At 43.3% G+C, this 24,041-nt stretch overlaps 1 long non-coding RNA gene across 1 annotated transcript; it reads right to left on the bottom strand.

The window, feature by feature from the left end:
• Nucleotides 1–534: 534 nt before the first annotated feature.
• Nucleotides 535–23,080, bottom strand: LOC140703266 (uncharacterized). The gene is made up of 2 exons (XR_012082692.2): nucleotides 21,935–23,080; nucleotides 535–3,296 (listed from the first exon to the last, which is right to left on the bottom strand). It is a non-coding gene; the product is annotated as an uncharacterized LOC140703266 (long non-coding RNA).
• Between the last annotated feature and the right edge of the window lie 961 nt (nucleotides 23,081–24,041).

Below are 24,041 nucleotides of genomic sequence, written 5' to 3'. Positions count from 1 at the left end.
GTCACTATAAATCAGTTCTGACTTGACAACACATAACAACAGCAATGGAATTCCCTACTAGAGCCATGCATGGGCCTCTGGTCTAATTTGGAAGCTCCTCTGGTCTAATTTCATCATCCTCATCCTCATTCTTTACTCTGGAGGTTCCAGATAGATCCTGATCTGGTCTAGAGTGTCAGGCAAAAACAAAACAAAAATTAAAAAATGAAGACAAAACTGTTGTGTCAGCTTAAAGACTAACTGCTTTATTTTAATGGGAACTTTCATGAACAAACCAAGGGACGTGGTGGCGCTGCGGGCTAAAACACAGAAGCCTGTGCTGCAGGGTCAGAAGACCAAGCAGTCGTAAGATCGAATCCCTGTGATGGAGTGAGCACCCGTCGCTTGTCCCAGCTCCCGCCAACCTAGCGGTTCAAAAGCATGCAAATGCGAGTAGATCAATAGGGACCACCTCGGTGGGAAGGTAACAGCGTTCCGTGTCTAAGTCGCACTGGCCATGTGACCACGGAAGATTATCTTTAGACAAACGCTGGCTCTATGGCTTGGAAATGGGGATGAGCACCGCCCCCTGGGGTCGAACACGACTGGACAAAAATTGTCAAGGGGAACCTTTACCTTTACCTTTTCATGAACAAATTCACTTCTTCAGTCTGGGGAAGGAAGCTGCCAAATTTGGAACATTTCGTTTCAAGGGTTTGCACACTCAGTACCTGTAAAATTTGCTGAAGAAAAAAAAAAGACTGAACTGATTTATTCCCTATTTGGTTTGTGGTCCAGACCCAAATAAAGGTGTCAAATTACTTCTCTTCTTCTCATTTCCAATCCTGGCCCTTCTGCTTTGATCTGGCACTCATACTAAATCAGATCAAATTGGGATGACATGGTTCCCAAAGCTTGTGCAAGTACTATTCCTTGCTACTGCAGAAAACTGTAAATACGAGTAAGCTCGAATTTTTCCCCACAAGCACTATAAAACTTTCTTTTCCTTAACAAGCTTCAGTCAGAATAGAGATGGTTTAATCCAGTTTTATGTAGTGGACTGAATGGATACTTAGTGGACTGAATTATTGAAATAAGAAAATCAGATGCTTTGGTCTAACTTCGTGGTTTGAGAGAGAGAAAAATGAAAAATAAAAAAATTAAAAAAAGCACCAGCGATCTAGGTGGTGGGAAGTAACTTTTCTCCAATGACCATACTCAGAGGATCTGGAAAACTGGATGGCTGCTAGGTGGGCAAGATGGAAAACTTTAAAAAGTGTAAAAGGGGTACTACAGGAACAGACCAGAGCAGATGCATCTCTAACAAAAGCAAACCCTGCCCCCCCAATTTAATGCTCTGTTTCTTCATTCCCAATGTACATGTTTGCTTTTACTGTTAGATTTTCATTATCAGCCCCAAACTCCAGAGGAGCCTAGGGATAAAAATGTGAAGAAGCTCAGAAACCTTACAGAAAGAGTAATTTACTTTTTAAAATAGGTTACATCCTCAAGTATCTAGTTGGAAGTGAACTTCCAGTCATATCTCCTTCCTTCCTTCCTTCCTTCCTTCCTTCCTTCCTTCCTTCCTTCCTTCCTTCCTTCCTTCCTTCCTTCCTTCCTTCCTTCCTTCCTTCCTTCCTTCCTTCCTTCCTTCCTTCCTTCCTTCCATTTTGGGTGATTTGTGCAGTTCTGTGGAGGGAACAGCGGGCATAAAACTAACCCCCGAGACTTGCCAAAGATAAGGACTTGTCCTACTGAAATTAGAAAAAGAGCCATATGGTCCTTACAAGCACAGGAGTAAGCAATAAGTTTAAAGACCACTAACAAAAACCCATACATTTTTTGGTAGCTTGAGTGGATCAGGGCCCATTACATCAGGCCTCCACAGGTGTCTTATTATTAATGCAGAGAATTTAGAGTCTCAAACGTTCATGACAGATAGATTTGACAGGCATGTTTCTTAGAAGTAAACAGGGATGTTGGCAATTCTTTGGGTCTGAATCTTTGGTATCAAGTCCCAACTCTGAATCCAAGTCTTTGATACGAAGTCCCAAGTCCAAGTCCCTATTAAAATTTTTATTTATTTATTTATTTATTTATTTATTTATTTATTTATTTATTTATTTATTTATTGCATTTATACCCCGCCTATCTAGTCATTTCGACCACTCTAGGCGGCTTACAACATAAAAACAAGCTTCTGCCCCAGAAAAAAAAGGGAGGGGTGGGCAGGTTCTGAGTCACGACGAGTTGAGTCTGATTCTTTAGAGATAAAAACTGTGTTGAATCGGAGTCGAGTCACTGGTGGGACTTAAGTCCGACTTGACAGCAAATCCTGTGGCTTGAGTCCCTGTTCCTGGATGTAAGTAAGGAAAGAGCTAGGCGGCATTGGAGGCATGGTTTTAAAGCTGGAGGAAGCTGTCGATTGGATATTGTGGCGGAATGCCCAAGTCACGCCTGTCCGTCATATGGAGCTCTAAGGCAGGAGCCTATGGCAGGACAGGAGGGGTGGAGTCAAGAGAGCAGTTGGAGACTGAGGGGAGAGTTAGAGAGAGAGGAGAGTTTTGAAGGGTTAAAGACAGAGATTGAAAAGATGGTGGGTGTTAGAGAATAGATAAAGAGATAAAAGTAATAGAAAAATAGATAGACAGTCCTAAGATATTTTTACAGAGGTTAAGGTGAATGAATGTAAACAAGCAAACGTGTAATCCTATCCAAGTTTAATGACTGAACAATAAAAGAACATCTATGACTTTACTTCTGTGATTCACCAATCAAACATTAAAATAAACCTGTTATATTTGGCAGCCCAGGTGTAAGAAACGTATTTGGTACAGTGTGGATAAAGATCCACTGGTGGCAGCGTGTAAAGGGAGAAAATAGTACATTGTCGACCTGTGCTTGAGGGAAAACAAACAGGGGACGCTGGGGGAACATGACAGATATCACGCCCCAGCTCTTCAAACAAAGTGTGGTAAATATTTCGTATATCTCTTCCCACATAGCCTTCCTTTGAGCTGGCAAGTTTTTATTTGGCCAGAGAACAGAGTAAAAAAACAAAACAAAAAACCAAAACAAAAAAAATCCTGTAAGTAACTCTGCCTTCAGATTAGGAGAAGAAAAAGATGAGATAGATAGAATGGCTGGAGGATTCCTCAACATTACTCCTTACAGGCATTCTTGTTTACCAAACCTGTTCTGCCCTGTTTTCCTCTGGCTGGCGTTGTCTCCCCGTTTCCACTTTTCTGATGATGATCTTCTTCTTTGTGGCTTTTGACCTTCCTTCTTGATCGTTTCGGATGCAACCTCTGTAGTCCCTGCCAATTCCATTTGGGAAAACACAGAAACATCTCTGAAATTTGCTCCTGCTGCGTTATCCTGACCAGCATGCTACTAAACAGCATTGCTTGTATACCGGTGCTTTCATTTTTAAAATTCGCTTTCCTAAAGGTCAAATACTGTACTGTACATCACTGGAAAGTACACTGTTGACTTCAAAGAGCTTTGCATGAAGTCACTCGCTGTGTGACCTTGAGTCAGTTTTATCCTTCCATAGAAGCTACTATGCAGGGCTGTTGTGAAGAAAATAGGACAACCCCCCCCCCCCGTGTACGGCCTTGAGATCATTCCAGAAATTCATACTTGACTGGGTGGATGTTGATGACAATGATAGAGAGGAGCCGAAACTAAGAATATGACTTGTTAACCTGTAGCATATTTTCTTTTTCTTTTTTTGTGAGAAAAAAACAAAACCCAAAGGCTTCATTTCAGTTTTAATAGATGAAATGACAAACAGGAAATCTGAGCTAGTTATCTTGGCTATTACCTCAACCATCTTTACAAGTTAACAACAACAACAAGCCAAAGCAGCTCATTGGCAATGGAACAAGACACACGCTTAGCCAAAGTTCCATGCCAAAAAGCTGTGGGGAAAAAGTCTCCAATGTAGCAGAGATTCCAGAGAGAAGAAATGTTCATTTTTAAAATTAGAAGTGTCAAATCAAAGTGTCTCATGCCAAAACACCTCCCTAAGAACCCTACAAAGTTTTATAGACCTCTGGGGAAATATTGGAAGTCTTTATTCAACACAGCTTATATTTATGACATTTATGGGTTAATTCCAGAAGGAAATCAGACAACCACTTCCAATCATATCAAAATTCATCTGGGTATCAAGGGATAAGTCTTTTCATAGTTGCAATGATTCCAGGCAACATCAGCTTCTCTTGTTCTACAAACCTTGTTTATCTACATTGCTCCTATGTTCCATAAGCCTCTGAATACTGAAAATATCCCAAAGTCTTACAGCTATGGAAAACTGTAGGCACACAAATGCCTGAAAAATATATGAAAACTAAATGTAAGTTGCAGGCAAATAAGTCAGAATTCAATCCAAAATACAGGAAAAAAATACTTTAAAATACGAGAAAGAATGTTCTAACTACATTCTTAAAAAGACAAGAGCTTCTAGCCTAACAAAGCGAATAGAAAAAAGCAGAAAATACAACTTCTGTTCATCAGGGAAACACTCCAGCCCAGCCCCCAAAGTAGTAGCCCTACCGTTGGACCAAAGATGACCAGCTTGGCCATGGATTGAGGTCAAGGTGGAGTATTATCACATAACCACCCAATACACATTGTGTGATTGCCAGAAAATATAACATTACAAGCAATCGAAAATGTGAGCTGTACATCCATGTGATTAGACCCTTGGGTTTTTTTTGTAGACCACAAGTCCTAGGATATGCAATGCCACATGGATCTCCAGATGCACCAGACTACTAGTCCCATTATCCCAAGGGAGGAAGATCTAAGAATGCTAAAGCAGCTGGTGACAATGGCAGTGAAGGTTTCTCCCGTTTTTCCCCCTCTGAGAACCAAACTCCAAGATATTTTAGTACATGCGCTCGTAATCTCTAGATTAGACTACTGTAATGCGCTCTACGTGGGGCTCCCTTTGAAGCTGATGCGGAAACTTCAGGTGGTGCAGAATGCGACGGCCAGACTCCTCACTGGAGTGAGAAAATGCCAACATATCTCTCCTACTCTGGCCATGCTGCATTGGCTGCCCATCCGTTTCTGCATTGACTTCAAAGTGTTAATGCTTATATATAAGGCCCTAAACGGTTTAGGACCTCGATACTTGGCAGAACGCCTGCTTCCACCTAGATCTACTCGGATCACCCGCACGAGCCAGGAGGTGAGGCTGAGGAGCCTAACGATGAGGGAGGCCCGGAAAGAAAGGACACGAAACTGGGCCGTCTCTGCGGTGGCTCCTCGCCTCTGGAACAATCTCCCTCCTGAGATCCGCGCGGCCCCCACTTTGGACACTTTGAAAAGTCAATTAAAAACATGGCTATACATTCAGGCCTTCCCTCTAGTTAATATCTGACTTTTCTTTATTCTCTCCTTATGTATTTTCTATTCTATTGTTGTATTCTGTTTATTACAATATGATTTATGTAATTGTGTGTGTGTTTTATATTATTTCACTGTTTTTACTATATTGGAAGCCGCCTAGAGTGGTCTTTTAGACCAGATGGGCGGGGTATAAATCAAATAAATAAATAAATAAATAAATATTTTATATAGTACAGCAGCTAACAACTCTGTCTTTCTTTCTTAGCTCAGAGTAAGTGCAAGATATGAACTAGACTGGGACCCGTGTGTGTGTGTGTGTGTGTGTGTGTGTGTGTGTGTGTGTGTGTGTGTGTGTGAGTGTGTTTGTGTGTGTGTTGGGTGTAAGGAATGCTCTACCATTTGTGCAAAGAAATGGATCATTTTTCACACTGCAGGTGTAGGAGCTCTAGGACAACAGAGGTGGAAAGCATGGGGATAAAACCATCCTGGTTAGGATTGCAATCTGGATCGGTTCCTCTGCATCTACTCTAGTGTGAAAATTAATGGGGGTGGGTGGGAGGCTCTAGTGCTAGCCATGCCTTTTAAATCACTATTTACTTTCAGCCCTACGCTCCTGGCAAGGGAGTGAACCATTTTTCACTCGTGACTCCAACAGTTTGGTTGCACTTAACAAATACACGAATCTTGGCCTTGCCTGCCGAATGATTCCCATTCTCTCTCCCTCTCCAGCCCACCTCACTGTCTTCTCTGCATTCCTGCAAACTGTAGCTCCAGGACTTAATCTGAGCCATATTCTGGTGTCCAGTGTTGGGAAACTGGTGCCAGCACTTCCTACGGAGGGTTGCCTAAATGGGAACTGAAGACAATGAGTGCTTTTTAGCTGATTGGCTGCTTTCGAATGCTTGCGTACAGGGGTACGGTTGTGAGCAGAACTTTCTTGACAGCAGCCCAAACGTTGCATTATGGCTGGAACCTGAGATGGGTTCAAAAGAAAATCTGCCAGCTTTTTTAACACAAAGGACTTTTGTGATGTCTTATTCTTTGCCAGTATTTTTCAGGGCATATTAATTCTCCTCCAGAGCCTAGACCTCAAAAAACCCATGAGTATTGTCAAAGATCTTCTTGTGTTGCATACTAGAGCCAACCTTTTTTTTTAAAAAAAAAGCTGAAGGAGATATTTAAGGGCCAACATAGGTGAGATGTTTTTACTCCCCAGCCCCCTGAAAACTCATAATTCGTAAAATCTGCCAGCCAGCAAGGATTCTGGGAATGAAAAGAATAACTTTTGAAAGTTCTCCAACCATCTCTATATTTCTATCTCTCTTTGGGCACACAGAGCCTTGTGACACAGTGGTTAAACAGCTGTACTGCAGCTAAAACTGTGCTCATGAACCAGGTGCAATCCCTGTTAGCCGGCTCAAGGTTCACTCAGCCTTCCTTCTTTCTGAGGTTGCTGAAATGAGTACCCAGCTTATGAGTTTTGTGTGTTAATGTCTAGCCTGTCTAATTAACATGGAAACCATCCAGAGAGTGCTTTAAGTGCTCCAGGGCAGTGTATAAGCAGCACACTTTGCTTTGCCTGTCCAGATTGACCACTTTGGGTGTGGGACGGATCAAGCTGCAAAGGGTCCCTTGAGGTGCAGGGGAGAAGTGAAGTGGTGTTTGGCGTGCTTCTCCCATTCCCACAGCAAAAGACTCCTTGTAGTCCAATCAGATATTTATTAAGTGCTTTCCCTGATGCCCCCCCACCCCCATGCCTGCTTTCCTTCTCTTCTTCTCTCCTCACTCTTGCTTGGAATCTGCAGTCACAGAGGTTGCTGGAAGATGCTTTCTCCTGGATAAGCAGAGCCAAAAAGAATGCATGCCCTACTGCTGGCCCAGAAAGGTGTGTGACTGCTCTTAAAAAAAGAAGGCTTGATTTAAATGCAAACATGAGGAGACACAGGTGTGTTTTTCCCCAAGCCAAACCGTGCCTTGAACAATCCATATATTATATCTATATGCTAGTGTGGACAAACTCTTTGTATCTCACAGGTGGACATAGTGTAACCTTCCGAAATATTATCAGACTGCAACCCCCCGGCATTCCCCACCAGTGGCTATGCTTGCTTATGATACCGTATAATGACACCTGAAGGACTGCACTTTGCTCACTTTGTGCGTAAATACTCAGCCATACACCAGAAGTGCCTTTACAGCAAAGGTGGGCAACACAGCCCCCCAACCCTCCTCTGGCTCTCTCTTTTTCTAGAAAAACAATGAGAGAGTGAATTGAAACTTTTTAAAAATAGGTCACAGGCCTTCCCTGCCCCATTTTAATACCCACAAATACCCTTTTTTCAAAACTGGAAGTAGACTTTTAATCAAGTTTTCTTTTGTGTGGGCTTTTCCTTCCCTTTCTTGCCCTCACTGGCCTCTGTGTGGATCCTGGAAGATTCCGGGGGCAGAAAACTGAGCCCTGAGACCCATCACAGTTGTTCATCCCGGTTTATAAATGTGAACCTAGTGTTTAAAAAAAAAAGAAGACATTCCTGTAAATGGATAAAATATTGTCAAGTATATATATATTTTTTGCCCAGCCCACAACCTCATTTGGGCAGGCTCTTCCAATAAATTATTGCTCAGAGTTCCTTTCAGAGCGCTTGATTTCAGCTGCTGTTGCAGGACTCCCTTTAAATTAGCAGAAGATGCTGTAGCTTTAATCTGTGCAAAAGAATAATGAAAATCAAAAGCACGGCACAAAGAGCGTTTCTAGTAAATTATACAGGAATGGCTGACGTCTAGCCACCGCTGGGGTACCGCTTTGTGCTTTTTCCTTGGGCTGCAGCTTTGCCTGGAGCAAGGTCTCCAAACTGCACTGCTGCCCTATATCCCTCCGCCAAGGAGAGGTAGTTACAGAAACTTTTAACTCACATTTATCTGGAGACTCTGAAGGGATTGAGCGGATCACTCTTTCACCCCTGCAAGCTGTCCTATAAAAGTGAATAATTTATATAGGAGGGTTTATCTGTTTTTTCTTCAGGAGTACATTAAGGTTTTTCACCGTGGGAATCCTCCAGGTCCTTCTAGCCATAGGGGTTGTACCAGTGTCTCACTCTGGCAACGCTCGGCTTCTTTCAGAATGCAGACCATCAGGGAAGAACGAGGGCTTTCCTCTGAGCGGGACCTTTCTTATTCCTCTTAATGTGTCTTTAGTACTGTTGGAAGAAGGACAACACCGAGAGGACTCAGGCAAAGTGAGGAGTCCTCATTCTAAAAAAAAAGACTCACAAGAATGAGGTGTAGTAACTACTTGTGTTTACAGTCTCTCAGAGTGGCACTTGTTTGTTCCTTTTTACTGTTTTGCATACTTATTGTTTTAGCTTTAATATTGTTTTTTAACGATGTAAGTGGCCTCTTTATACTTATTGTTCTTAGCTTTAAAATGGCATTTTAATGATGCAAACCGCCATTGTATGCTTATTGTTTTCAGCTTTAGATATTGTCTTTCAAGGATGTAAGCCACCTTGGGTCCTTTTTAAGGAGAAAGGTAGGGTAAAAAAATATTTTACATAAATAAAGTGAACAATAGAACCGATTGCTACAAGTGTCTGGAGACTTCACAGTTATGGCATTCCCGTTGGAAAGTCATCTTGCCTCTGCTTAAGTAAAATCACTGAAGAAAAGTCTTTTATCGATCAAGGAAGCTGTCTCTGTGTGTGTGTGTTTAGTCGTTTAGTCGTGTCCGACTCTTCGTGACCCCATGGACCAGAGCACGCCAGGCCCTCCTGTCTTCTACTGCCTCCCGGAGTTGTGTCAGATTCATGTTGGTTGCTTCGCAGACACTGTCCAGCCATCTCATCCTCGGTCGTCCCCTTCTCCTCTTGCCATCACACCTTCCTAACATCAAGGTTTTTTCCAAGGACTCTTTTCTTCTCATGAGATGGCCAAAGTACTGGAGCCTCAGCTTCAGGATCTGTCCTTCCAGTGAGCACTCAGGGTTGATTTCCTTTAGAATTGATAGGTTTGTTCTCTTTGCAGTCCAGGGGATTCTCAAGAGCCTCCTCCAGCACCACAATTCAAAGGCATCAATTCTTCGGCGGTCTGCTTTCTTTATGGTCCAGCTCTCACTTCCATACATGACGACAGGAAAAACCATAGCTTTGACTATTCGGACTTTTGTTGGCAAGGTGATGTCTCTGCTTTTCAAGATGCTGTCAAGATTTGTCATCGCTTTCCTCCCAAGAAGAAGGCGTCTTTTAATTTCAGGGCTGCTGTCTCCATCTGCAGTGATCATGGAGCCCAGGAAGATAAAATTTGACACTGCCTCCATATCTTCCCCTTCTATTTCCCAGGAGGTGAGGGGACCAGTGGCCATGGTCTTAGTTTTTTTGATGTTGAGTTTCAGACCATTTTTTGCACTCTCCTCTTTCACCCTCATTACGAGGTTATTTAATTCCTCCTCACTTTCTGCCATCAGAGTGGTATCATCTGCATATCGGAGGTTGTTGATATTTCTTCCGGCAATCTTAATTCCGGCTTGGGTTTCTTCCAGTCCAGCCTTCCGCATGATGTATTCTGCATATAAGTTAAATAAGCTGGGGGACAATATACAGCCTTGCCGTACTCCTTTCCCAATTTTGAACCACTCAGTTGTTCCATGACCAGTTCTAACTGTTGCTTCCTGTCCCACATATAGGTTTCTCAGGAGACAGATAAAGTGGTCAGGCACTCCCATTTCTTTAAGAACTTGCCATAGTTTGTTGTGGTCCACACAGTCAAAGGCTTTCGCATAGTCAATGAAGCAGAAGTAGATATTTTTCTGGAACTCTCTGGCTTTCTCCATAATCCAGCGCAAGTTAGCAATTTGGTCTCGAGTTCCTCTGCCTCTTCGGAATCCAGCTTGTACTTCTGGGAGTTCTCGGTCCACATACTGCTGAAGCCTACCTTGCAGGATTTTGAGCATAACCTTGCTAGCGTGCGAAATGAGTGCAATTGTTCGGTAGTTGGAGCATTCTTTGGCACTGCCTTTCTTTGGGATTGGGATGTAGACTGATCTTTTCCAATCCTCTGGCCACTGTTGAGTTTTCCAAACTTGCTGGCATATTGAATGTAGCACCTTAACAGCATCATCTTTCAAGATTTTAAATAGTTCAACTGGGATGCCATCACCTCCACTGGCCTTGTTGTTAGCCAGGCTTTCTAAGGCCCACTTGACTTCGCTCTCCAGGATGTCTGGCTCAAGGTCAGCAACTACATTGTCTGGGTTGTCCGGGATATCCAAATCTTTCTGATATAATTCCTCTGTGTATTCTTGCCACCTCTTCTTGACGTCTTCTGCTTCTGTTAGGTCCCTCCCATTTTTGTCTTTTATCATGTTCATCTTTGCGCAAAATGTTCCTCTAATATCTCCAATTTTCCTGAACAGATCTCTGGTCTTTCCTTTTCTGTTATCTTCCTCTATTTCTTTGCATTGTTCATTTAAGAAGGCCCTCTTGTCTCTCCTTGCTATTCTTTGGAAGTCTGCATTCAATTTTCTGTAACTTTCCCTATCTCCCTTGCATTTTGTTTCCCTTCTCCTCTCTGCTATTTCTAAGGCCTCGTTGGACAGCCACTTTGCTTTCTTGCATTTCCTTTTCTTTGGGATGGTTTTCGTTGCTGCCTCCTGGACAATGTTACGAGCCTCTATCCAAAGTTCTTCAGGCACTCTGTCCACCAAATCTAGTTCCTTAAATCTGTTCTTTACTTCCACTGTGTATTCATAAGGGATTTGGTTTAGATTATACCTGAGTGGCCCAGTGGTTTTTCCTACTCTCTTCAGTCTAAGCTTGAATTTTGCTATGAGAAGCTGATGATCAGAACCGCAGTCAGCTCCAGGTCTTGTTTTTGCTGACTGTATAGAGCTTCTCCATCTTTGGCTGCAGAGAATATAATCAATCTGATTTCGATATTGCCCATCTGGTGATTTCCATGTATAGAGTCGCCTCTTGTGTTGTTGGAAAAGAGTGTTTGTGATGACCAGCTTATTCTCTTGACAAAACTCTATTAGCCTCTGTCCTGCTTCGTTCTGAACTCCAAGGCCAAACTTCCCTGTTGTTCCTTTTATCTCTTGGCTCCCTACTTTAGCATTCCAGTCCCCTAGAATGAGAAGAACATCTTTCTTTGGTGTCAGTTCTAGAAGGTGTTGTAAATCTTCATAGAATTGTTCAATTTCAGTCTCCTCAGCAATGCTGGTTGGTGCATAAACTTGGATTATTGTGATGTTGAATGGTCTGCCTTGGATTCGTATTGACATCATTCTATCATTTTTGAGATTGTATCCCATTACAGCTTTTCCCACTCTTTTGTTGACTATGAGGGCTACTCCATTCCTTCTACGGGATTCGTGCCCACAGTAGTAGATATGATAATCATCTGAGCTGAATTCGCCCATTCCTGTCCATTTTAGTTCACTGATGCCCAGGATGTCGATGTTTATTCTTGCCATCTCCTGTTTGACCACCTCCAGCTTCCCAACGTTCATAGATCTTACATTCCAGGTTCCTATGCAGTATTTTTCTTTACAGCATTGGACTTTCCTTTCACTTCCAGGCACGTCCACAGCTGAGCGTCCTTTCGGCTTTGGCCCAACCACTTCATTAGCTCTGGAGCTACTTGTACTTGTCCTCCACTCTTCCTCAGTAGCATGTTGGACGCCTTCCGACCCGAGGGGCCCATCTTCCAGCGTCATATCTTTTAGCCTTTTGTTTCTGATCATGGGGTGTTCTTGGCAAAGATACTGGAGTGGCTTGCCATTTCCTACTCCAGGTGGATTGCGTTTAGTCGGAACTCTCCACTATGTCCTGTCCGTCTTGGGTGTCCCTGCACGGCATAGCCCATAGCTTCTCTGAGTTACTCAAGCCCCTTCGCCACGACAAGGCAGCAATCCATGAAGGGGAAGCTGTCTCTAGGATTGAACAATCCTTATCCTCAGGAAACACATCCTAAAATTTAATTAGAATCTGCTTCCTTTCAATTTACACTTACTGGTTCCAGCCCTATTTTCTGGAGCAACTAAGAACATGGCTCCCTTGATCCAGGGGCATGGGAGTTCAAAGGCTGTAGAGGTTACTTTTATGGACTAAAACTCCCAGAATCCTCTCCTTAAAATGTCCAGTGACCAAGGGTATTGTAATCCAAGAAAAAACCTTTTCAGTTCTGAAATAATGAGATCATTTGTTGGATCCAGAATCTGCCTGCCAGGGATAAAAGGATTCCCCTCAGATTGCTTCTTATCCTATGGAGGAGTCTGGCCTGCAGAATCATAAAATCACAGAGTAATGAAGTTGGAAGGGCACTGTAAGGTCATTGAGTCCAATCCCCTTTTCAATGCATGAATACAAATACAGTGGACCCTTGACTTACAGACGGCTTGACTTACAGACTTTTTGAGTTACAGACTTCTCTGGCTGCAAAATTTAGGTTTGACTTGCAGACTGAGATTTGACTTACAAACCAGAAGAAAACCAAAATGGGACAAAAACGGCCTGTTACGGGATTAATCGGTTTTCAATGCACTGTAGGTCAACGGAGACTTGATTTACAGACTTTTTGACTTGAGAACCACCTTCCAATAAGGATTAAGTTCTCAAGTCAAGACCCCACTGGAAAAGGAAAGGCGATTAGCTTGATCCCCACTGGTTTCCACTGCCCCAGAGCTAGAGGTTGAGAGTTCAATTCCCCACTATGCCTCCAAGGGGAAAGAGCCAAACTGTGTGACCTTGGGCAAGCTGCATAGTCCCCGTGGCACTCTCAGGAGAAGAGAACTGTAAACCACTTCTACGTACTGGAAAAACCCTAAAAAAGGTTGCTGGCACATGAATATTATTATGGGAAGATAACTAGCAAAGATCAGCTCCACTCTGATTTCTTCTGGCGGGCGATTACAGGAGACACCCCCTCCCAATTTACAACAATTCACTTTACAGCTACACACTTTTACAATAATTCTACTAGGATGTTGTGATTTCCTTACCGTGTGTTCAAACAAACAAATAATTTTTGTGCTATCAATGACTGGAAGTGTGAACTGTTGTATTTATGTCATCAAGCACAACAGCAAGACCACAGGAATGGGAAAGAGAAGGGAGAAGACAGAAGAGTTTGGAGTGGGAGCTCTCAATGAGCAAGAAGAAGAATGTGGGGTGTGATTTACCCTTCCAGGGTGTGAGGGAGAAGCGAGGAGACCACAGAAGGGGCCAGAAGCAAGGTAAATGGAGAAGATGGGGAAAGAAATATAGATGGCTGATATCAAATGGGAGAGAATGAAACCGGAAGGGAGAAGTGGGAACACAACAAAAGAGTGCCCAGTGAGCAGAGAAGGGAGGCGGAGAAAGGAAGAAATAAGAAAGCACAAGCCAAAGGGGGAAAAAGAAAGAGAGAGAAGGGAGGAGACAATAGAAGAATGCTCAGCAAGCAAGATAGAGTAGATGGGGGTAAAGAAGAGAAAAGGCAGCAAAAGCCAGAGGAAGGAAGGAAGGAAGGAAGGAAGGAAGGAAGGAAGGAAGCAAGCAAGCAAGCAAGCAAGCAAGCAAGCAAGCAAGCAAGCAACTAAGCAAGCAAGCAAGCAAGCAAGCAAGCAAGCAAGCAAGCAAGCAAGCAAGCAAGCAAGCAAGCAAGCAAGCAAGAGAACGGAGGTATGAAGCAGAAGTGAAAAGATAGCCAAAGATGGCCCAGGAAGAAAGCTAGGAAAGGAGGTGGGGTGGAGAGTCCTATTCAAGCCACATTCTCATTTACAGAAAATGAAGTGAGGTCAACCCATAAGAATGTCAATGTTCTATCTTGATTTGCAGTTGGCCCAATTGTGATGAGAATTTACCAAAATTTACAATTTTCTTCGTTTTCAGGATGCAAAGGACTAGGGGTTTTTTAAAAACGGAATATGGGTTAACTCATTAGATTAGGCATCCTTCAGTCTCGAGAGACTATTGTAACATGATCTGAATGGAGGACTTGGAACAGCATCTAGTGTGGCTGAGAAGGCCAATACGAGAGTGACAATCCCTTCCACGCTGAAGACAAATACAATCCATCCCCTGTCCAGCTCCCTGATTTTGCTGGTTTTGGGACTGCCTCTTTGCCTGGCCTGCTGAACAAGAATCTCTTCAAAATGGGAGAGGCCATGATGCACCTCCTGCCTCCAGGCTGAACGCTCAGATGTCAGGGTTTCCCATCTGTTGAGGTCCATTCCTAAGGTCTTCAGATCCCGCTTGCAGATATCCTTGTATCACAGCTGTGGTCTCCCTCTGGGGCGATTTCCCTGCACTAATTCTCCATACAGGAGATCTTTTGGAATCCGACCATCAGCCATTCTCACAACATGCCCAAGCCAACGTAGGCATCACCATAAATGCTAAACTTTCCAGCTCAATCTAGGACTACTCTATTTGGAACTTTGTCCTGCCAGATGATACCAAAAACATGGATGTTTAGGCAGGCCTTCCCTTCCAGTTAATTCCTGTCCTCTTTCCTTTTCTCTCTCTCTTTTTTTGATTTATTTTTATTTTCCCCATCTTATAGAATCATCTAATTAATTAATTGTTATAAATTTCTTAGAACTTGTTATCATTTGTTGTAAGCCGCCTAGAGTGGTCGAAATGACTAGATAGGCGGGGTATAAATAAATAAATAAATAAATAAATAAATAAATAAATAAATAAATAAATAAATAAATAAATAAATAAATAAATAAAACCGTGTCGGAGGCAACGCATATGGACCGTGTTCAGCTTCCTCTCCTGCCATGCATAAAGGGTCCAGGACTCACTGCAGTACAGGAGTGTGCTCAGGACACAGGCTCTATAGACCTGGATCTTGGTATATGCCGCCAGCTTCTTATTAAGCCATACTCTCTTTGTGAGTCTAGAGAACATGGTAGCTGCTTTGCCGATGCGTTTATCCAGCTTGATATCTAGGGAGAGGGTGTCAGAGATCATTGAGCCAAGGTACACAAAATCATGAATAACCTCCAATTCTTGTGTGGAGATGGTGGGATAACTCATATCATATAAACTTTAGGTGGTAGGCTGTGGCCGTTGTCCACCTAAAGCCCTAGGCTTTCTGAGTGGTTTGTATTGGGACTTAGAACAGTATCCTTGTGTATTTGCTCATACTAAAAGGGTCTCCTCTGGGTTCAAATGCACACTATTAACCTAGCCTGCCTTACGGAGTTCTTACAGGGAGAAGAGCCATATGATGGTATTTGGAGCTCATGGGAAGAAAGGCAGAATTACAAATGGACTGCATAATAATAAGCAGACCCGCACCCCCCACTTACTGTTGTGGATCAACTTGCTCTTCTAAAGCCACAACATTTACCTAGGTTCATGCATTTTCCTCCTAGTTAGTGGGCAATTCTGCTTTCACACACCCCCACCCAAAAATTCTTTCCCTTCCCCATAGATGAAAAGATGACTTTTAATGGCAAAGTTCCTTTCTTTCGCTGCCACCAGCCTGTGGCATTCAATTAGCAGAGTTACAAGTTTGTAGGCCAATTAGCAGGATGCTTGACTCCACTGCAGTTGTCAGCTGTTGACCTTGCAACCCACTTCCCTCCCTCCTCCCTCTGGACATGTTTGCATTGCAGATCTTGTGTGTGTGTCATGGCTGGCCTTTCGTTTCCAGGGAAGCAGCTGCAGAGAGAGAAGGGTGAAAGGAGGCCCCCCACAGCCCAAAATCAATGCTATGCATGCAGCACCTTGACTTCCTTATCAGCCATTTAATCCCACCGCTGCCTAATACTGGAAGCTGCAGTATTGATTTACCCTTCCAAGGAGCCTTGGAATCAGCTGTCAATTTCCACCGCCCATCCTCTCATTCACCCTCATTCCACCAGCATGGCCCATTACATCTATCATGTCCTATGTGATGATACGTTAGGAGATTAAGATTCGGGATGATGGGAAATGTCACGTCTCTCCGTTTTTTTTGCATTCATAAAAAGCAGGTCAGCTTCTTTCCATCCCAAGTTTCAAATTCATGAAATTTGCTATATTCTGCAAAACAACCGAATGAATGAACAGGACAAAATTCAATGTATGTAACAGCCAAATTCAGGAGATAAAGGTATTCCCAACTAAGGAAAAGACAATACAGAAATTGATTTCCATAGAGCTGTTTAAGATAAGGAATCTTTCAGGAAAATAGAGGGGGAAACACAAGTAATGATCAGTAGACAATTTCTGTATTATTATTTCTTCTGTTTATACCCTGCCTTTCCTCCAATGAGCTCAAGCCAGTGGATGTGGCTTTCTTCTCTCCACTCCCTTTGCACAATAACGGTACCGTGTTTCCCTAGGTCTTATATTAATTTTTGCTCCAAAAAACACATTAGGACTTATTTTCAGGGGATGTTTTATTTTTTTCATGTACAACAATCTACGTTTATTCAGATACAGTCATGTCATCTTCTCCTGGCTGCTGCACAAGGGTGGAGGGTGGGGTTTCACTTAACTAGGGCTTATTTTGGGGGGTAGGGCTTATATTACGAGCATCCTAAAAAATCATACTGGGGCTTATTTTCAGGTTAGGTCTTATTTTCGGGGAAACAGGGAGATCAGGCTAAAAGAGTGGGACTGGCCCAAGGTCACTCAGTGAGTTTCATATCTTCTGGGCCTCAAATGCCTCCCCATCGACAGCCAGCGTGCACTCAGCTTTCCTCACTCTGCAGCTAAAATCCCCAGCCCTCCATGACTATATGCCTCTAAGGCATCATCTGTGTTGCTGCCTCCAACGCCCCAGTCCCCTTGTGTTTAGTCGTTTAGTCGTGTCCGACTCTTCGTGACCCCATGGACCAGAGCACGCCAGGCCCTCCTGTCTTCTACTGCCTCCCGGAGTTGTGTCAGGTTCATGTTGGTTGCTTCGCAGACACTGTCCAGCCATCTCATCCTCGGTCGTCCCCTTCTCCTCTTGCCATCACACCTTCCTAACATCAAGGTTTTTTCCAGGGACTCTTTTCTTCTCATGAGATGGCCAAAGTACTGGAGCCTCAGCTTCAGGATCTGTCCTTCAAGTGAGCATTCAGGGTTGATTTCCTTTAGAACTGATAGGTTTGTTCTCCTTGCAGTCCAGGGGATTCTCAAGAGCCTCCTCCAGCACCACAATTCAAAGGCATCAATTCTTCGGCGGTCTGCTTTCTTTATGGTCCAGCTCTCACTTCCATACATCACGACAGGAAAAACCATAGCTTTGACTATTCGGACTTTTGTTGGCAAGGTGATGTCTCTGCTTTTCAGGATGCTGTCAAGATTTGTCATCGCTTTCCTCCCAAGAAGAAGGCGCCTTTTAATTTCAGGGCTGCTGTCTCCATCTGCAGTGATCATGGAGCCCAGGAAGATAAAATTTGACACTGCCTCCATATCTTCCCCTTCTATTTCCCAGGAGGTGATGGGACCAGTGGCCATGATCTTAGTTTTTTTGATGTTGAGTTTCAGACCGTTTTTTGCACTCTCCTCTTTCACTCTCATTACAAGGTTCTTTAATTCCTCCTCACTTTCTGCCATCAGAGTGGTATCATCTGCATATCGGAGGTTGTTGATATTTCTTCCGGCAATCTTAATTCCGGCTTGGGTTTCTTCCAGTCCAGCCTTCCGCATGATGTATTCTGCATATAAGTTAAATAAGCTGGGGGACAATATACAACCTTGCCGTACTCCTTTCCCAATTTTGAACCACTCAGTTGTTCCATGACCAGTTCTAACTGTTGCTTCCTGTCCCACATATAGGTTTCTCAGGAGATGGATAAGGTGGTCAGGCACTCCCATTTCTTTAAGAACTTGCCATAGTTTGCTGTGGTCCACACAGTCAAAGGCTTTCGCATAGTCAATGAAGCAGAAGTAGATATTTTTCTGGAACTCTCTGGCTTTCTCCATAATCCAGCGCAAGTTAGCAATTTGGTCTCGAGTTCCTCTGCCTCTTCGGAATCCAGCTTGTACTTCTGGGAGTTCTCGGTCCACATACTGCTGAAGCCTACCTTGCAGGATTTTGAGCATAACCTTGCTAGCGTGTGAAATGAGTGCAATTGTACGGTAGTTGGAGCATTCTTTGGCACTGCCTTTCTTTGGGATTGGGATGTAGACTGATCTTTTCCAATCCTCTGGCCACTGTTGAGTTTTCCAAACTTGCTGGCATATTGAATGTAGCACCTTAACAGCATCATCTTTCAAGATTTTAAATAGTTCAACTGGAATGCCATCACCTCCACTGGCCTTGTTGTTAGCCAGGCTTTCTAAGGCCCACTTGACTTCGCTCTCCAGGATGTCTGGCTCAAGGTCAGCAACTACATTGTCTGGGTTGTCCGGGATATCCAAATCTTTCTGATATAATTCCTCTGTGTATTCTTGCCACCTCTTCTTGACGTCTTCTGCTTCTGTTAGGTCCCTCCCATTTTTGTCTTTTATCATGTTCATCTTTGCGCAAAATGTTCCTCTAATATCTCCAATTTTCCTGAACAGATCTCTGGTCTTTCCTTTTCTGTTATCTTCCTCTATTTCTTTGCATTGTTCATTTAAGAAGGCCCTCTTGTCTCTCCTTGCTATTCTTTGGAAGTCTGAATTCAAGTTTCTGTAACTTTCCCTATCTCCCTTGCATTTTGCTTCCCTTCTCCTCTCTGCTATTTCTAAGGCCTCGTTGGACAGCCACTTTGCTTTCCTGCATTTCCTTTTCTTTGGGATGGTTTTCGTTGCTGCCTCCTGGACAATGTTACGAGCCTCTATCCAAAGTTCTTCAGGCACTCTGTCCACCAAATCTAGTTCCTTAAATCTGTTCTTTACTTCCACTGTGTATTCATAAGGGATTTGGTTTAGATTATACCTGAGTGGCCCAGTGGTTTTTCCTACTGTCTTCAGTCTAAGCTTGAATTTTGCTATGAGAAGCTGATGATCAGAGCCACAGTCAGCTCCAGGTCTTGTTTTTGCTGACTGTATAGAGCTTCTCCATCTTTGGCTGCAGAGAATATAATCAATCTGATTTCGATATTGCCCATCTGGTGATTTCCATGTATAGAGTCGCCTCTTGTGTTGTTGGAAAAGAGTGTTTGTGATGACCAGCTTATTCTCTTGACAGAACTCTATTAGCCTTTGTCCTGCTTCGTTCTCAACTCCAAGGCCAAACTTCCCTGTTGTTCCTTTTATCTCTTGGCTCCCTACTTTAGCATTCCAGTCCCCTAGAATGAGAAGAACATCTTTCTTTGGTGTCAGTTCTAGAAGGTGTTGTAAATCTTCATAGAATTGTTCAATTTCAGTCTCCTCAGCAATGCTGGTTGGTGCATAAACTTGGATTATTGTGATGTTGAATGGTCTGCCTTGGATTCGTATTGACATCATTCTATCATTTTTGAGATTGTATCCCATTACAGCTTTTCCCACTCTTTTGTTGACTATGAGGGCTACTCCATTCCTTCTACGGGATTCTTGCCCACAATAGTAGATATGATAATCATCTGAGCTGAATTCACCCATTCCTGTCCATTTTAGTTCACTGATGCCCAGGATGTCGATGTTTATTCTTGCCATCTCCTGTTTAACCACCTCCAGCTTCCCAACGTTCATAGATCTTACATTCCAGGTTCCTATGCAGTATTCTTCTTTGCAGCATTGGATTTTCCTTTCACTTCCAGGCACGTCCACAGCTGAGCGTCCTTTCGGCTTTGGCCCAACCACTTCATTAGCTCTGGAGCTACTTGTACTTGTCCTCCACTCTTCCTCAGTAGCATGTTGGACGCCTTCCGACCTGAGGGGCCCATCTTCCAGCGTCATATCTTTTAGCCTTTTGTTTCTGATCATGGGGCGTTCTTGGCAAAGATACTGGAGTGGCTTGCCATTTCCTACTCCAGGTGGATTGCGTTTAGTCGGAACTCTCCACTATGTCCTGTCCGTCTTGGGTGTCCCTGCACGGCATAGCCCATAGCTTCTCTGAGTTACTCAAGCCCCTTCGCCACGACAAGGCAGCAATCCATGAAGGAGCCAGTCCCCTTACTCTTGAGGAATTAGAAAGCCCACTCTTGTGACTGCCTCTTTACTAATTAATACGCTTTTTAAAAAAAAAAACATGTAATTCTTTTGATATTTGTGTTATAAAATCATGTCTGAGCCAGCCTGCATCCCTCTACAGGGAGAAAAGTATGATAGAAAATGAATGAATGAATGAATGAATGAATGAATGAATGAATGAATGAATGAATGAAGGTAATTGTCATTCTAGCTGAAATCACATTAGTGTTGCAGAACTGTGATTCCAGCAGACCTTTGAGTTCTGGAAATCAGATTTGACTATGAAGCCCATGTTTATATGCAGAAGACTACCTGTAAAAGAAAACAACCTAATTTGTAGACTACAAGGGATACTTTCGCAAACATTGTCACTGGACTCCCTTAGGAATGGAGATCCTTTATGGAGTTCGTGACTCAATGGGCACAGGAGCTAGAGGGATGCTGTGTGCATTCACCTTGGTGGGCCATAGGTTGCATGGGATGGTTTAAAGGAGCTTTCCACACGTTGTGATGCATTTGCATTGTGGCTCCTTTTATCCATGCACAACAGTGTATGTTTTGATGGATTTTCTATTCCTGGGTGTCTGAGTCCTGAATCCACATCTATTGCAGTTAGATCTCTGAGGCAAGGGAGCTGGTCAATGCACCTTTAGTATAATGCACATGTGCACTAATGCACAAGTATGACTACCAACCCACAGTGTAATGCACCATCTGCTATTCTACACACCTTTGAAGCTGGTTTTGATAACCTCTTCTTTTTTTTTTTAAATGGGGAATGACCATTGCATGTTAGCAGGACAGGCTACTCCATGTTAACACAGGCTATTGCATGTCAGCATTATTTTCCTCAGTGCTAAGGGAAAGAACAGGGTGGATACTTTACTTATTGATAAAGGAAGAGACGTTCCAGTAGGATTCTGCTGAATAGGATATGCTTGAAGGTATGACATCTATGGAAAATACAGGGCTGGTATTATGATCATGACTTTGATTTCTCCAAAGGGACCCTTCTGGTTGTAAGATTGTTGTCAATCTGCAGGCTGCTTTATGAAGGAAGAGCAGATGGGTCTCTGCCCCAAGGTGACTACACTATAAAATTTGACACCAGAAGAACAAGAGGGCAATGCAGACAGTGATGAATGAGGAAGAAATGCATTTTTGTAACACCAAGGAGAAGAAGAGGAAGACGAAGAGGAGATCAAGGCCAAAATCCTGTTACTTAGTGTAATAAATCACATTAGTCAACTCATTTTGTCAATGAGGATTTAGCAAATCTCATCTGGAAGATGCAGAGATTCTAAAGGACCTACTCTTATCACAACTTACTACACTAAAGTAAGCCAGAAGTAGAATAGGCCCATTTGAATCAATGGGATCCATTTCAGTCCATGGAGGACTTGACTCACCCAATCCCCATTGATTCAATGGGCCTACTCTAGTATGATTTGTTATGCTAAGCAACAGGAGTTTGGCCTGTGTCGCTTTACAGAAGTAAACAAAATCTAGACTTCAGAAATACAGACCAAACTCAAAGTCAAGGTGGCCGGTGCCTTGGTTAGGAATAATCTGTTCCTATTTAGACTTACCTGTCGTGCAAACTGGTCCTGTGAAGCGTCTTTCCCCTCCAGGGGATTAAACAGGAACGCTCTCAAAGGGATGGCAAAATTGCATTAGCAGACTTTCTTTGCAACAAAGTTGGGCACCTTCTGTCTTTCATCTTTCAACTCTGCCGAATTCTCCTCAAGGCGAGTTTCAACGCCGGTCACACTCCCTCACCCACCTCCTCCCAAATTCGCCTCCTTGTTATTCCGAAATCAACGTCCCCCAATGCAGGGTTTAGTATCTTCTAAGCTCACCTGTTAATTTGCAACTTGAGCCTTTGAACTTTTTTTCGCAGGCTTCTTGGCTGCGAAGGCTCCCAGGCCTGCTCTTCCTGGCACAGCTGAACACAACAAAAGAAAAAAAGAAAAAAAATATCCGTATGCTGAGGTGCCTCGGACCAGGCCTCTTTCCCTCCCCCTGCATAAAGGGGCTTATTGATGGAATCTCGCACACAAAAGGCTGGCTTGTCGCAGGGAACAATGGCGGGGACTTAAAAGCAAAATCTGGAGCGGTACAGTGCTTTGAAGTTTGGTTGGGTGTGGGAAGCATCTTTATTGGTGCTGATAATGGAAATGTCACCCTCCTGATGGGTGGGGTTTGCAGAGACCGTGCATTGTTCTGTTTTCTGCCGCTGCTTGTTGTCCCCCCTGACCTCCATCTGCTCACTCCAGTGAGCACTACATTAAAGAGAAACTTAAACCCTCGGGGTCAAGTTGGGATAAACTGGTCATACTGCATTCAACCCTGTGGGGTTTTGTCCCTTTTTTTAACCCCATATCTCTTCTGTAAGAAGGCCAATTTTATTTCTCCCCATACAGGAGAGGAAAGAAGTCACCAGGGTCACATCCGATAATCATAGAATAATGATTTAAACAAGAAAATAATGGGGGGGGGGGCTACTATTTTTAAGATACTTCAAGATACGCCAAAGATACTCTATGAGGAGCATAAAGTAGCAAGGGTGTGAAATGACTGCTGAAAAAGATTGAAAAAGAAAGTGCAAAAGCATGAATACAGTTGAACGTTCGTCATCGTCATCTTGGAACTGAAGAGCTGAAGGGATTATATGGATCATCGAATCTAGACCATGTAAAGGAAGCACAATGGGGAACTGAACTCCCAACCTCTGGCTCTGCAACCAGATACCTAAACCACTGAGCTATCCAGCAGTTCAAGAAGACAAAAATAATGATTACAGAAGAACTGTGCAACTTTAATGCTGAAAATGAGTAAATTCACATTGTTAAAGATTTTCTATACTGTGGTTCAATAATCAATCCAAATGGAGACTGCAGCTGAGAAATTAGAAGACGACTTGGAACCACAAGCTAATTCATGATATGGTGTTCCTAATTACTGTATAGGTTGTCAATAATGAAGAAAGTTGACAGGAAAGAAAAATCAACTCATCTGAAATGTGGCATTGGAGGAGAGCCCTATGGATGCAATGGCCCATCAGAAAGAAAAGTAAGTTGGTTCTAGGGAAAGGTAAAGATTCCCCTTGACAGTCCAGTCGTGTCCGACTCTAGGGTGTGGTGCTCATCCCCGTTTCCAAGTCATAGAGCCAGCATTTGTCCCTAGACAGTTTCCGTGGTCACGTGCCCAGCGCGGCTAGACACGGAACGCTGTACATGCTTTCGAACGGCTAGGTTGGCAAGAGCTGGGACAAATGACGGGAGGTCACTCCGTCGGGTGGATTCGATCTTACGACTGCTGGTCTTCCAACCTTGCAGCACAGAGGCTTCTGCGGTTTAACCCACAGCGCCACCATGTCCCAAGTTGGTTGAAGGTCAAATTAAATCTGAATACTCTCTAGAAACTAACATAAATAAATGGACAGTATTGCAGTTTCATTGCAGTACAGTATCATAAGATTCTCTGGAAAATACATCAACAATACTGGGAAAAGCTGAAAGCAGCAGGGGAACAGATACAAGAAAATATTTCTTTACCCAGTGTGTTGTTAGTATGCAGAACTCCTGGCCACATGATGTGGTTATGGTTTCTGGCCTTAAATGCCTTTAAAAGGGGATTGGACAGATTCCTGGAGGAAAAGTCCATCTCAGGTTACAAGCCATGATGGGGATATAA

This window comes from Pogona vitticeps, chromosome 1, assembly GCF_051106095.1.
Source record: "Pogona vitticeps strain Pit_001003342236 chromosome 1, PviZW2.1, whole genome shotgun sequence".
NCBI classification, from domain to species: Eukaryota; Metazoa; Chordata; class Lepidosauria; order Squamata; family Agamidae; genus Pogona; species Pogona vitticeps.
Note: the sequence above shows the minus strand (reverse complement) of the source record. Positions and strands in the feature narration are given on the sequence as shown.